This window comes from Triticum aestivum, chromosome 1A (genome assembly GCF_018294505.1).
Source record: "Triticum aestivum cultivar Chinese Spring chromosome 1A, IWGSC CS RefSeq v2.1, whole genome shotgun sequence".
NCBI classification, from domain to species: Eukaryota; Viridiplantae; Streptophyta; class Magnoliopsida; order Poales; family Poaceae; genus Triticum; species Triticum aestivum.
The window spans coordinates 200117468-200133114 of NC_057794.1; positions in this window are offsets into that span (position 1 = coordinate 200117468).

A 15647-nucleotide genomic window follows, 5' to 3' on the forward strand; every position below is an offset into this window, starting at 1 on the left:
CCTACATCATCTTGGTATCATGAGCAAGGTTGATCACGATTTCGGAGCCTCCCCGTTGTGTTTCTAGCCTAATTTTGTTGTTTTTCGTCCTAATTCGAAAATCCCCACCAAAAATAGCCCCAAATTTTTTTTTTGTGATTTGTTGGTGTGTTGATGTTTTGTTGGATCTGATCCGTGGATTTGCTTGGTTTCAAGTGGATCTAGCATCTCCCCATTTTCCCTCCACTTTCCTTCCTTGAAATCGCTTGAATTTCGACTATGAAATCATCCTTTTCCATCCCAAAAACCCATCCCCGATCCAGGTTTTGCGATCTTCCCAACCCCAGCGGTACTACCGCCCCCACGAGCAGAACTAGCGCTAAGGCACCAAATGGTACCACCGCCTTCACAAGCGGTACTACCGCCCCACCCAGTTGCAGTTGAAACCGACTGGCATCTTTGCCAACCACTTATACACCATCACCACTTCCACATACTACCCCCTTTTTGTGCCCGTTTCGCACTCCGACACGTGTTGCCACTTCGAAGTTTGAGAATTTGAGTTGCGGTACCGTATCCTTTTGTGTTTCGGCTATTTAGGTACGGTTCGAGATCGACACCACCGCCTCTCATCTTCGCCAAAGACGCGTCATCAATAACGACCACCTCGACTACGACTTGGTATTCGTGCCACCATTTTGACACCATACCGGAAGCAAGACCGGTAACCTCATCTTGGTATTAGACATATCACTCTTGCCATTACATTGATAGCCATCATAGCCTTACTCATTTTCATTGCTTACCCATCGAGACTAGCCTTTGAGTATTGCTGCCAACGAGACTTATGCACATTAGTGATCATACTTCCCATAGCATACATCCGTCATTGTTGCCTATATTGGTATCATCTCTCGTGTCACCAAATTGTCATCGCATACTAACTTGCTATCTTGGTTCTTCAAGCATTGCATGAGAAAAGAGCTCAAACATCAAAGAGCCAAACAAGCTTTTAAGCAAAGAGGAAAGATACGCAAAGAGCTTTTAAGCAAGAAGCATAGCATCCTACGACATTAAGATTGTCATACTCGATCATCTTGGATCGTATCATAGCCACACCTTGCATACAAAATATTTGGGATAGAAGTCGTTGCATTTTTGCTAAGTAGGTTGTGCACAAGTTCTTGTATCCGCCTATCGTGCAATCGTGCTAGCGTCTCTCTAGTGTTGTGCAACAAGAGCATTTTTTGTGGATTCCACAATTTGGCTCACCCTTGGTTGCACAACCCCACTTATCTTTTTGCGCGTGTGTTTCCGTGTACCTTATATGCTTGGTCTACTTGTTACATTGCATCTTGCGAATCTTTTCCAACATTATTGAAGCTCACTTACAATTACATCAAATTTTTGTGCCACCATCCTAACCAAGCTCCACCAAAAGCTTTTACTTGTGTGGGTGTGAGAAACCGACAAGAACTCGTACCAATTGTGCTATTTCCTTGTCCTACATTGGAGTGATCCTCGATCCACTTTCAACTTCGGTCAAGGTACATTTGGTATTCGTTCTTCTCTTTCTACCACTCACATTTGTCTTGGAATGATGGATAGGCCAAGTACTTATACCAACCCACTCTTCATGGAGCAAGATGACGACATGAACTCCTTCGTCACCAAGAGTCACCTCTTTGGTGCACAACGTGCTTTACATCAAGAGCAACAAGCTATGAGTGAACGCATCGACAACCTTGCCGCCGACTTACGACTCTTCGAGCAACGTACAAGGGACTACTTTGACAACAAGCTCGACGATCACAAGCAAGAAAATGACGCAAGGATGGATGAGATTCGCGCTTTGTTGCTCAACCGCTCTTCCTCCACTTCAAGAAGGAGCCGTTCAAGTCACCATTCCGACTTTACCCTCTCCGGCTCAAGTACACCGACATCGAACACTCTTCGTCGAGCCGCACGCACCGACCGTCAAGCACACCTCAATCCACTTCGAGACACCGACTCTCAAGAGCGCCGACAACGTCAAGCCGAATAAGCCTTTGCGCTAGCTCGAGAACGGGAACAACAACGCCAACATGAAGAGGAAGAACGCGCGCGTCTACACCAAAATGCACAAGATGTTGAGGCTCAACGTAAAGAACAACAACTCCGTGATGCCCAAGCACTTGAGGCGCAACAAGCTCTACGCGATGCGAGTCGAGCCGTTGCCAACCGAGGCCGTCAAGCCCATGAAGAAGAGGAAGCACTTCGCGAAGAAATTCTCGAACGACGACTTCAATCTCACATGAATCGTCAAATTCCTCCTCGAGCTCGACGTGCTCCTCCACAAGTTCGCCAAGACCATCAAGTTCATCAAGAGCATGAAAACACCGGGAATACTCCGCGACAAGAGCAACACGAGATTGACAACCCTCTGCGACAAGTGCACCATGAGTTGAACAATCATCTACAACATGGGCGTCATCATCCCCGACCCCAACACAATGAAGAGAAATGCTACGGCAAGCTCAAGTTCACCATGCCCAAGTTCAACGGAAGCAACGATCCAGAAGAATACCTTTTATGGGCATTGAAAGTCGACAAGATCTTCCGTTTGCACAATTATGAAGAAGAGAAGAAGATCGCGATGGCATCCCTTGAGTTCCAAGACTATGTCCTCATTTGGTGGGAACAAGTCATTCAGCGCCGCGAGGCAAGAGGTGGTCCACCCATCACTACTTGGGCACAAATGAAGGATGTCATGAGAGCACGCTTCGTGCCTACCTACTACAACCGCGACCTCTTCAAGAAACTCCAACAACTCAAGCAAGGAACGAAGAGCGTTGAAGATTACTACAAGGAGATCGAGATTGCAATGATAAGAGCCAATGTGACAGAAGATGATGAGCAAACTATGGCACGTTTCTTGAATGGAATCAATCACCCTATCAAGAAGATCGCCGACTTCCAACCATACTCAACTCTCATCGAGCTCGTGCACCAAGCTACCAAAGCGGAACGCCAAGTGCAAGATGACTTCAAGTACGCCAAGTTCTCATCCAAGTCCTACGGTTTATCCAATAACCAAGCCTCAACAACTCCAACACCGCCTACAAGAATGTCTACTTCCAACACCGACAAGCCGAATTCCAAGAAAGCTTCGTCAACTACAAGTCATCCTCCTACGAGCAACTTCAAGCCGAGAGCTTCATCATCATCAACCCCAACCGATGAGACCATCAAGACAAGTTCCTTCAAGTGTTTCACTTGCGGAGGCCGAGGCCACAAGTCCTACGAGTGCACCAACAAGCGGACCATGGTCTTCAATGACGATGGCACTTATGACTCCATGAGTGAAGGCGAAATGGAAGCACTTGAGCAAGTCGCCATGCACCGCCAAGTGAACAATGAAGAAGAACAAGTCTTTTGTGATGAAGACTCGAGTCCCGCACTTGTTGTCTCCAAAGTCTTGACTCTCCAACATCATCAAGAAGAAGACCAACGATGCCACATATTCCACACCAAGGCCGGCATCAATGGACGATCCATCAAGGTCATCATCGATGGAGGGAGTTGTCACAATATCGCAAGTGAAGAACTTTGCTCCAAGATCCAATTTCCCAAGACGAAGCATCCACATCCTGACAAAGTGCAATGGCTTAGTGACTCCGGCACCATCCAAGTCGAGCACCGAGTACAAGTCTCCTTCAAGATCGGTGCATACGAAGACACCTTGGAGTGTGACGTTGTTCCAATGACCGTTTGTCATCTTCTCCTTGGACGGCCAAGGCAATTCGATAGAGGAGTCGTCCACAACGGTCGAACGAACCACTACATTTTCAAGATGAAGGGTAAGGAGTACGTCCTCCGTCCAATGTCGCCAAGGCAAGTGCTCGCCGACAAACATACCACCCATCATGGAGAGAATGGTGAGAGAGTGAGCCACCAAAAAGAGAGTGAGCGCCACAAGCCCAAATTGAGTGCCTCCACGATGAGCGAAAACAAGAACTTCGTTCTATTTGCAACCAAACGTGAGATGAGAGAAGTGTGTGAGAACCCATCTCGTGTCCTACACTACGTCCTCGTGTGCAAGGACAATGCACCACAAACTAACACCTCTCACACTCTTCCTCTAGTGTTGTCTTCTCTTTTGCAGGAATTTCAAGATGTTTTTCCCGATGAGCTACCTCCGGGACTACCCCCTCTTCGAGGCATTGAGCACCAAATCGACCTCATACCCGGAGCACCACTTCCGAACAAAGCTCCCTACCGCGTCCACCCCGAAGAAACCAAAGAAATTCAAAGGAAAGTAAAACATCTCATAGACCATGGACATGTGCGTGAAAGTTTGAGACCTTGTGCCATACCGGTCATTCTTGTGCCAAAGCGTGCCGGTAGTTTTCGCATGTGCTCCGATTGTAGACCTATCAATGCTATCACCGTTCGTTATAGATATCCCATTCCACGCCTAGATGTTATGCTCGATGAGCTTAGCGGTGCCACTATATTTTCCAAAATTGATCTTAAGAGTGGTTACTATCAAATCCGCATACAAGAGGGCGATGAATGGAAAACCTCCTTCAAAACCAAGTTTGGTTTGTATGAGTGGTTAGTCATGCCTATGGGTCTCTCGGAAGCACCGGGCACTTTTATGCGCCTTATGAATCATGTCTTTCGCCCTTACATTGGTATATTTGTTGTGGTTTACTTCGATGACATTCTTGTGTTTAGAAAATCTATCAAAGAGCATGTCACCCATGTCTGCACCGTTTTGCAAACTCTTAGAAAAGAGCACCTCTATGCTAATATGGAGAAATGCCTTTTTGGTGTTGATAAGCTCGTTTTCTTGGGTTTGTTGTTTCTTCTAAGGGTGTTCATGTAGATGAGTCCAAGATCAATGCTATTAAGACTTGGCCGCAACCAACCAACTTGCATCAAGTGCGTAGTTTTCTTGGCCTTGCGGGTTTCTATCATCGCTTTGTGAAGGATTTTAGCACCATTGCTTCGCCTTTGCATGCTTTGAGCAAGAAGAATGCGCCTTTTGTTTGGGGACCATCCCAAGATACCGCATTCAATGAGCTTAAGAATTTGCTTACTCATGCTCCCGTGCTTGCTTTACCCAACTTCGACAAACCCTTTGAAATTCATTGCGATGCTAGTGGTAACGGTATAGGAGGTATGTTAACGCAAGAGAAGTGCCCCGTAGCTTACTTTTGTGAGAAACTTTTCGGAGCGCCACTCAATTATCCCATCTATGACAAAGAGCTATATGCTTTAGTCCGCGTTTTGCATGAATGGGAACATTACCTTCGTCCCCATGAGTTTATCATTCATACTGATCATGAGACTCTCAAATATCTTAAGGGACAGACTAAGTTGAACAAGCGTCATGCTAAATGGAGTGAATTTATTGAGTCTTTTCCTTATGTCATGAAGTACAAGAAGGGTAAAGAAAACGTTGTGGCGGATGCGCTTTCCCGCATTTGCATGCTTGTCACGCAACTTGAGTTAGATGTCATTGGCTTCGAGCATATCAAAGACTTATATGTGCATGATACGACTTTTGCCATTCCTTATGCCAAGTGTTTGTCGAACACATCTTGGGAACGCTATTACATCAAAGATGGCTACCTTATGAGAGCTAACAAACTTTGCATTCCCGATTCCTCGCTTCGTTTGTTGCTTTTGCAGGAATCTCATGGAGGCCGCTTAATGGGACACTTCGGATGCGACAAGACGTTCGCCACGCTCTCAAAGAGCTACTTTTGGCCAAAGATGTTTCGGGGCGTCAATCGCTTCACCAACCGGTGTTCTACATGTCGCAAAGCTAAGTCCAAAGCTCAATATCATGGTCTCTATATGCCTTTACCAATTCCATACCAACCTTGGGAAGACATTAGCATGGACTTCGTACTTGGTTTGCCTAGGACTCGCAATGGGAAAGATTCCATATTCGTCATTGTGGACCGTTTCTCGAAAATGGCACACTTTCTTCCTTGTTACAAGATAGACGATGCTTCACATGTGGCTAATCTCTTTTGTAGGGAAATATTGCGTCTACATGGTGTGCCAAAGACTATCGTCTTGGACCGCGACATCAAGTTCCTTAGCTACTTTTGGAAGACCCTCTGCGCCAAGCTCGGAATCAAGCTACTCTTCTCCACGGCATACCATCCTCAAACCGACGGCCAAACGAAGGTGACAAACCGCACACTCTCCGCTCTACTTCGAGTACTCATCAAGAAGAACATCACGGAGTGGGAGGAGTGTCTACCCATCGCCGAGTTCGCCTACAACCGAGCAATACACTCAACAACCGGCAAGTCCCCTTTCAAGGTCATCTACAGATTCAACCCGTTGTCACCATTGGACATTCTACCTCTACCACTCCAAGAGCGAATCAACTTGGATGCAAGTGCACGAGCGACCCCTATCAAGAAGGTGCATGAAGATACAAGAAACACCATCGAGCGCCAAGTACAACGCCTTGCGACCAAGCTCAACGTCAAGAAGCAACCTATGGTCTTCAACACTGGTGATCTCGTGTGGCTACACCTTCGCAAGGACCGCTTTCTACAAGAACGCAAGTCCAAGCTTCGACCACGAGCGGATGGCCCCTTCAAGGTGCTTGCACGCTACAATGACAACGCTTACAAGATCGACCTCCCGCGCAACAAGTACAACGTGAGCGACATTTTCAATGTCAAAGATATCTCTCCCTTCCATGGTGATGAATAATTTGATCCGAGGATGGATCTTCCCCAAGGGAGGGGAGATGATGCGGAGCATCCCAAGGCCATCTCCATGGACCTACCTACATCTCCCACGACACCTCGCGCACCCATGACAAGAGCCCGTGCGAGAACCATCGAGAACGAGGTTAACTCTCTCCTTGTTGAACTTCCCTTTGACCCACGTGAGACATGGCTACTACCTCAATCGGAGTTGCTCTGTGTGCTTAGGTACCATATAAGCAACCAAGGAGATGGAACAGTGCAAGATGGACATCAAGAGCATGGAGACATTTTGCCCAGCCCTGAAGGACCGGAACAATCGCCCGACCACCGCCCGGGCGGAACAACCGGCCGACCACTGCCCAACAACCGGTCTGCCTTCTGTGATCGAGCAGTGCAAGGCCGGCACTACACCGGATGTACCAGTAACTACCAAAAGACCGGTACTGCTGCCCCGACAACCAGTGCAACCGCTGGCCCCTTCGACGTCCATCTCCGCAAGCCAGCACCAGACCTCCCGACGGAACGACCGCCTTCCAGGACCGGTACTTCTGCCCTGCATGAGCTCCCAACGGAACAACCGCCCCCATGACCGGTACTACCGGCCCTGCCTGCGCACAGTCACTTGGGCCAAGGCCCGTGTACCCTTTCGTTACCTAGACTATAAATACTCTATCCCGTACAACTTTCTAGGGTTAGCGTTGGTTTAGCTCATACTTAGAGATAGAGCTTCGCTCATCCATATCGGATCTACTCCTCGTGAGAGACTGCGGCCTCTTCGGAGAAGATCCACTTTGGATTCAAGACCCCTTTACGGGAAGACCCCCTTGTGGATTCAAGACCTCCTCTCGGAGAAGAACCGGCTACCCTTTTGTATCGTCCTTAGTTGATCGTGGATTCGTGTATCGTTCTATGTATCCGAGGATCTAGCACATGTGTGACTTGTTCTTGTTTGGTTTGAGTGATTCTCTTGTGTTGCCCCTCGTCTTCTTCCCCGTGTTCTTCGTGTTCATCATTGGGATCCGCTCCTTTCATGAAAAATCGGCCTATAGGGTCTCTACCCTACATCATCTTGGTATCATGAGCAAGGTTGATCACGATTTCGGAGCCTCCCCGTTGTGTTTCTAGCCTAATTTTGTTGTTTTTCGTCCTAATTCAAAAATCCCCACCAAAAATAGCCCCAAATTTTTTTGTGATTTGTTGGTGTGTTGATGTTTTGTTGGATCTGATCTGTGGATTTGCTTGGTTTCAAGTGGATCTAGCATCTCCCCATTTTCCCTCCACTTTCCTTCCTTGAAATCGCTCGAATTTTGACTACGAAATCATCCTTTTCCGTCCCAAAAACCCATCACCGATCCAGATTTTGTGATCTTCCCGACCCCAGCGGGACTACCGCCCCCACGAGCGGAACTAGCGCTAAGGCACCAAACGGTACCACCGCCTTCACAAGTGGTACTACCGCCCCACCCAGTTTCAGTTGAAACCGACTGGCATCTTTGCCAACCACTTATACACCATCACCACTTCCGCATACTACCCCCTTTTTGTGCCCGTTTCGCACTCCGACACGTGTTGCCACTTCGAGGTTTGAGAATTTGAGTTGCGGTACCGTATCCTTTTGTGTTTCGGCTATTTAGGTACGGTTCGAGATCGACACCACCGCCGCTCATCTTCGCCACAGACGCGTCATCAACAACGACCACCTTGACTATGACTTGGTATTCGTGCCACCATTTTGACACCATACCGGAAGCAAGACCGGTAACCTCATCTTGGTATTGGACATATCACTCTTGCCATTACATTGATAGCCATCATAGCCTTATTTGTGTTGCTTACCCATCGAGACTAGCCTTTGAGTATTGCCGGCAACGAGACTTGTGCACATTAGTGATCATACTTCCCATAGCATACATCCGTCATTGTTGCCTATATTGGTATCATCTTTTGTGTCACCAAATTGTCATCGCATACTAACTTGCTATCTTGGTTCGTCAAGCATTGCATGAGAAAAGAGCTCAAACATCAAAGAGCCAAACAAGCTTTTAAGCAAAGAGGAAAGATACGCAAAGAGCTTTTAAGCAAGAAGCATAGCATCCTACGACATTAAGATTGTCATACTCGATCATCTTGGATCATATCATAGCCACACCTTGCATACAAAATATTTGGGATAGAAGTCGTTGCATTTTTGCTAAGTAGGTTGTGCACAAGTTCTTGTATCCGCCTATCGTGCAATCGTGCTAGCGTCTCTCTAGTGTTGTGCAACAAGAGCATTTTTTGTGGATTCCACAATTTGGCTCACCCTTGGTTGCACAACCCCACTTATCTTTTTGCGCGTGTGTTTCCGTGTACCTTATATGCTTGGTCTACTTGTTACGTTGCATCTTGCGAATCTTTTCCAACATTATTGAAGCTCACTTACAATTACATCAAATTTTTGTGCCACCATCCTAACCAAGCTCCACCGAAAGCTTTTACTTGTGTAGGTGTGAGAAACCGACAAGAACTCATACCAATTGTGCTATTTCCTTGTCCTACATTGGAGTGATCCTCGATCCACATTCAACTTCGGTCAAGGTACATTTGGTATTCGTTCTTCTCTTTCTACCACTCACATTTGTCTTGGAATGATGGATAGGCCAAGTACTTATACCAACCCACTCTTCATGCAGCAAGATGACGACATGAACTCCTTCGTCACCAAGAGTCACCTCTTTGGTGCACAACGTGCTTTACATCAAGAGCAGCAAGCTATGAGTGAACGCATCGACAACCTTGCCGCCGACTTACGACTCTCCGAGCAACGTACAAGGGACTACTTCGACAACAAGCTCGACGATCACAAGCAAGAAAATGACGCAAGGATGGACGAGATTCGCGCTTTGTTGCTCAACCGCTCTTCCTCCACTTCAAGAAGGAGCCGTTCAAGTCACCATTCCGACTTTACCCTCTCCGGCTCAAGTACACCGACATCGAACACTCTTTGTCGAGCCGCGCGCACCGACCTTCAAGCACACCTCAATCCACTTAGAGACACCGACTCTCAAGAGCGCCGACGACGTCAAGCCGAAGAAGCCTTTGCGCTAGCTCGAGAACGGCAACAACAACGCCAACATGAAGAGGAAGAACGCGCGCGTCTACACCAAAATGCACAAGATGTTGAGGCTCAACGTAAAGAACAACAACTCCGTGACGCTCAAGCACTTGAGGCGCAACAAGCTCTACGCGATGCGAGTCGAGCCGTTGCCGACCGAGGCCGTCAAGCCCGTGAAGAAGAGGAAGCACTTCGCGAAGAAATTCTCGAACGACGACTTCAAGCTCGCATGAATCGTCAAATTCCTCCTCGAGCTCGACGCGCTCCTCCACAAGCTCGCCAAGACCATCAAGTTCATCAAGAGCATGAAAACACCGGGAATACTCCGCAACAAGAGCAACACGAGATTGACAACCCTCCGCGACAAGTGCACCATGAGTTGAACAATCATCTACAACATGGGCGTCATCATTCCCGACCCCAACACAATGAAGAGCAACGCTACGGCAAGCTCAAGTTCACCATGCACAAGTTCAACGGAAGCAACGATCCCGAAGAATACCTTTCATGGGCATTGAAAGTTGACAAGATCTTCCGTTTGCACAATTATGAAGAAGATAAGAAGATCGCGATGGCATCCCTTGAGTTCCAAGACTATGTCCTCATTTGGTGGGAACAAGTCATTGAGCGCCGCGAGGCAAGAGGTGATCCACCCATCAATACTTGGGCACAAATGAAGGATGTCATGAGAGCACGCTTCGTGCCTACCTACTACAACCGCGACCTCTTCAAGAAACTCCAACAACTCAAGCAAGGAACAAAGAGCGTTGAAGATTACTACAAGGAGATGGAGATTGCAATGATAAGAGCCAATGTGACGGAAGATGATGAGCAAACTATGGCACGTTTCTTGAATGGACTCAATCACCCTATCAAGAAGATCGCCGACTTCCAACCATACTCAAATCTCATCGAGCTCGTGCACCAAGCTACCAAAGCGGAACGCCAAGTGCAAGATGACTTCAAGTACGCCAAGTTCTCATCCAAGTCCTACGGCTTCTCCAATAACCAAGCTTCAACGACTCCAACACCGACTACAAGAACGTCTACTTCCAACACCGACAAGCCGACTTCCAAGAAAGCTTCGTCAACTACAAGTCATCCTCCTACGAGCAACTTCAAGCCGAGAGCTTCATCATCATCAACCCCAACCGATGAGACCGTCAAGACAAGTTCCTTCAAGTGTTTCACTTGCGGAGGCCGAGGCCACAAGTCCTACGAGTGCACCAACAAGCGGACCATGGTCTTCAACGACGATGGCACTTATGACTCCATGAGTGAAGGTGAAATGGAAGCACTTGAGCAAGTCGCCATGCACCGCCAAGTGAACAATGAAGAAGAACAAGTCTTTTGTGATGAAGACTCGAGTCCCGCACTTGTTGTCTCCAAAGTCTTGACTCTCCAACATCACCAAGAAGAAGACCAACGATGCCACATATTCCACACCAAGGCCGGCATAAATGGACGATCCGTCAAGGTCATCATCGCTGGAGGGAGTTGTCACAATCTCGCAAGTGAAGAACTTTGCTCCAAGCTCCAATTGCCCAAGACGAAGCATCCACATCCTTACAAAGTGCAATGGCTTAGTGACTCCGGCACCATCCAAGTCGAGCACCGAGTACAAGTCTCCTTCAACATCGGCGCATACGAAGACACCTTGGAGTGTGACGTTGTTCCAATGACCGTTTGTCATCTTCTCCTTGGACGGCCATGGCAATTCAATAGAGGAGTCGTCCACAATGGTCGAACGAACCACTACATTTTGAAGATGAAGGGGAAGGAGTACGTCCTCCGTCCAAAGTCGCCAAGTCAAGTGCTCGCCGACAAACATACCACCCATCATGGAGAGAATGGTGAGAGAGTGAGCCACCAAAAAGAGAGTGAGCGCCACAAGCCCAAATTGAGTGCCTCCACGATGAGCGAAAACAAGAACTTCGTTCTATTTGCAACCAAACATGAGATGAGAGAAGTGTGTGACAACCCATCTCGTGTCCTACACTACGTCCTCGTGTGCAAGGACAATGCACCACAAACTAACACCTCTCACACTCTTCCTCTAGTGTTGTCTTCTCTTTTGTAGGAATTTCAAGATGTTTTTCTGGTGAGCTACCTCCGGGACTAACCCCTCTCCGAGGCATTGAGCACCGAATCGACCTCATACCCGGAGCACCGCTTCCGAACAAAGCTCCCTACCGCGTCAACCCCGAAGAAACCAAAGAAATTCAAAGGCAAGTAAAACATCTCATACACCATGGACATGTGCGTGAAAGTTTGAGCCCTTGTGCCGTACCGGTCATTCTTGTGCCAAAGCGTGCCGGTAGTTTTCGCATGTGTTCCGATTGTAGACCTATCAATGCTATCACCATTCATTATAGATATCCCATTCCACGCCTAGATGATATGCTCGATGAGCTTAGCGGTGCCACTATATTTTCCAAAATTGATCTTAAGAGTGGTTACTATCAAATCCGCATACAAGAGGGCGATGAATGGAAAACCGCCTTCAAAACCAAGTTTGGTTTGTATGAGTGGTTAGTCATGCCTATGGGTCTCTCGGAAGCACCGGGCACTTTTATGCGCCTTATGAATCATGTCTTTCGCCCTTACATTGGTATATTTGTTGTGGTTTACTTCGATGACATTCTTGTCTTTAGCAAATCTATACAAGAGCATGTCACCCATGTCCGCACCGTTTTGCAAACTCTTAGGAAAGAGCGTCTCTATGCTAATATGGAGAAATGCCTTTTTGGTGTTGATAAGCTCATTTTCTTAGGATTTGTTGTCTCTTCTAAGGGTGTTCATGTAGATGAGTCCAAGATCAATGCTATTAAGACTTGGCCGCAACCAACCAACTTGCATCAAGTGCGTAGTTTCCTTGGCCTTGCGGGCTTCTATCGTCCTTTTGTAAAGGATTTTAGCACCATTGCTTCGCCTTTGCATGCTTTCAGCAAGAAGAATGCGCCTTTTGTTTGGGGACCATCCCAAGATACCGCATTCAATGAGCTTAACAATTTGCTTGCTCATGCTCCCATGCTTGCTTTACCCAACTTCGACAAACCCTTTGAAATTCATTGCGATGCTAGTGGTAATGGCATAGGAGGTGTGTTAACGCAAGAGAAGCGCCCCGTAGCTTACTTTAGTGAGAAACTTTCCGGAGCGCACTCAATTACCCCATCTATGACAAAGAGCTATATGCTTTAGTCCGCGTTTTGCATGAATGGGAACACTACCTTCGTCCCCATGAGTTTATCATTCATACCGATCATGAGACTCTCAAGTATCTTAAGGGACAGACTAAGTTGAACAAGCGTCATGCTAAATGGAGTGAATTTATTGAGTCTTTTCCTTATGTCATCAAGTACATTAAGGGTAAAGAAAATGTTGTGGCGGATGCGCTTTCCCGCATTTGCATGCTTGTCACGCAACTTGATTAGATGTCATTGGCTTCGAGCATATCAAAGACTTATATGAGCATGATACGACTTTTGCCATTCCTTATGCCAAGTGTTTGTCGAATACATCTTGGGAACGCTATTACATCAAAGATGGCTACCTTATGAGAGCTAACAAACTTTGCATTCCCGAGTCCTCGCTTCGTTTGTTGCTTTTGCAGGAATCTCATGGAGGCGGCTTAATGGGACACTTCGGACGCGACAAGACGTTCGCCACGCTCTCAAAGAGCTACTTTTGGCCAAAGATGTTTCGGGACGTCAATCGCTTCACCAACCGGTGTTCTACATGTCGCAAAGCTAAGTCCAAAGCTCAATCTCATGGTCTCTATATGCCTTTACCAATTCCATACCAACCTTGGGAAGACATTAGCATGGACTTCGTACTTGGTTTGCCTAGGACTCGCAATGGGAAAGATTCCATATTTGTCGTTGTGGACCGTTTCTCGAAAATGGCACACTTTATTCCTTGTAACAAGATAGACGATGCTTCACATGTGGCTAATCTCTTTTGTAGGGAAATATTGCGTCTACATGGTGTGCCAAAGACTATCGTCTCGGACCGCGACGTCAAGTTCCTTAGCTACTTTTGGAAGACCCTATGCGCCAAGCTCGGAATCAAGCTACTCTTCTCCACGGCATACCATCCTCAAACCGACGGCCAAACGGAGGTGACAAACCGCACACTCTCCGCTCTACTTCGAGTACTCATCAAGAAGAACATCAAGGAGTGGGAGGAGTGTCTACCCATCGCCGAGTTCGCCTACAACCGAGCAAGACACTCAACAACCGGCAAGTCCCCTTTCGAGGTCGTCTACGGATTCAACCCTTTGTCACCATTGGACATTCTACCTCTACCACTCCAAGAGCGAATCAATTTGGACGCAAGTGCACGAGCGACCCATATCAAGAAGGTGCATGAAGATACAAGAAACACCATCGAGCGCCAAGTACAACGCCTTGCGACCAAGCTCAACGTCAACAAGCAACCTATGGTCTTCAACACTGGTGATCTCGTGTGGCTACACCTTCGCAAGGACCGCTTTCTACAAGAACGCAAGTCCAAGCTTCGACCACGAGCGGATGGACCCTTCAAGGTGCTTGCACGCTACAACGACAACGCTTACAAGATCGACCTCTCGCGCGACAAGTACAACGTGAGCGACATTTTCAACGTCAAAGATCTCTCTCCCTTCCATGGTGATGAAGAATTTGATCCGAGGACGGATCTTCCCCAAGGGAGGGGAGATGATGCGGAGCATCCCAAGGCCATCCCCATGGACCTACCTACATCTCCCACGACACCACTTGGACCCATGACAAGAGCCCGTGCGAGAACCATCGAGAACGAGGTTAACTCTCTCCTTGTTGAACTTCCCTTTGACCCACGTGAGACATGGCTACTACCTCAATCGGAGTTGCTTTGTGTGCTTAGGTACCATATAAGCAACCAAGGAGATGGAACGGTGCAAGATGGACATCAAGAGCATGGAGACATTCTGCCCAGCCCTGAAGGACCGGAACAACCGCCCGACCACCGCCCGGGCGGAACAACCGGCCGACTACCGCCCAACAACCGGTCTGCCTTCTGTGATCGAGCAGTGCAAGGCCGGCACTACACCGGATGTACCAGTAACTACCAAAAGACCGGTACTGCCGCCCCGACAACCGGTGCAACCGCTGGACCCTTCGACGTCCATCTCCGCAAGCCAGCACCAGACCTCCCAGCGGAACTACCGCCTTCCAGGACCGGTACTTCCGCCATGCATGAGCTCCCAGCGGAACAACCGCCCCCTTGACCGGTACTACCGGCCCTGCCTGCGCGCAGTCACTTGGGCCAAGGCCCGTGTACCCTTTCGTTACCTAGACTATAAATACTCTATCCCGTACAACTTTCTAGGGTTAGCGTTGGTTTAGCTCATACTTAGAGATAGAGCTTCGCTCATCCACATCAGATCTACTCCTCGTGAGAGACCGCGGCCTCTTCGGAGAAGATCCACTTTGGATTCAAGACCCCTTTACGGAAAGACCCCCTTGTGGATTCAAGACCTCCTCTCGGAGAAGAATCGGCTACCCTTTTGTATCGTCCTTAGTTGATCGTGGATTCGTGTATCGTTCTATGTATCCGAGGATCTAGCACATGTGTGACTTGTTCTTGTTTGGTTTGAGTGACTCTCTTGTGTTGCCCCTCGTCTTCTTCCCCGTGTTCTTCGTGTTCATCATTGGGATCTGCTCCTTTCGTGAAAGATCGGCCTATAGGGTCTCTACCCTACATCAATTACTATGCTTGACATGATTGCCTCACACATGATGAACAATTGCTCTTTCTATTGTGTTGAGTGCCACACTATGTTCACTACACCCCATGCACATTATGCTTGGATTGTCATGCACTTGACC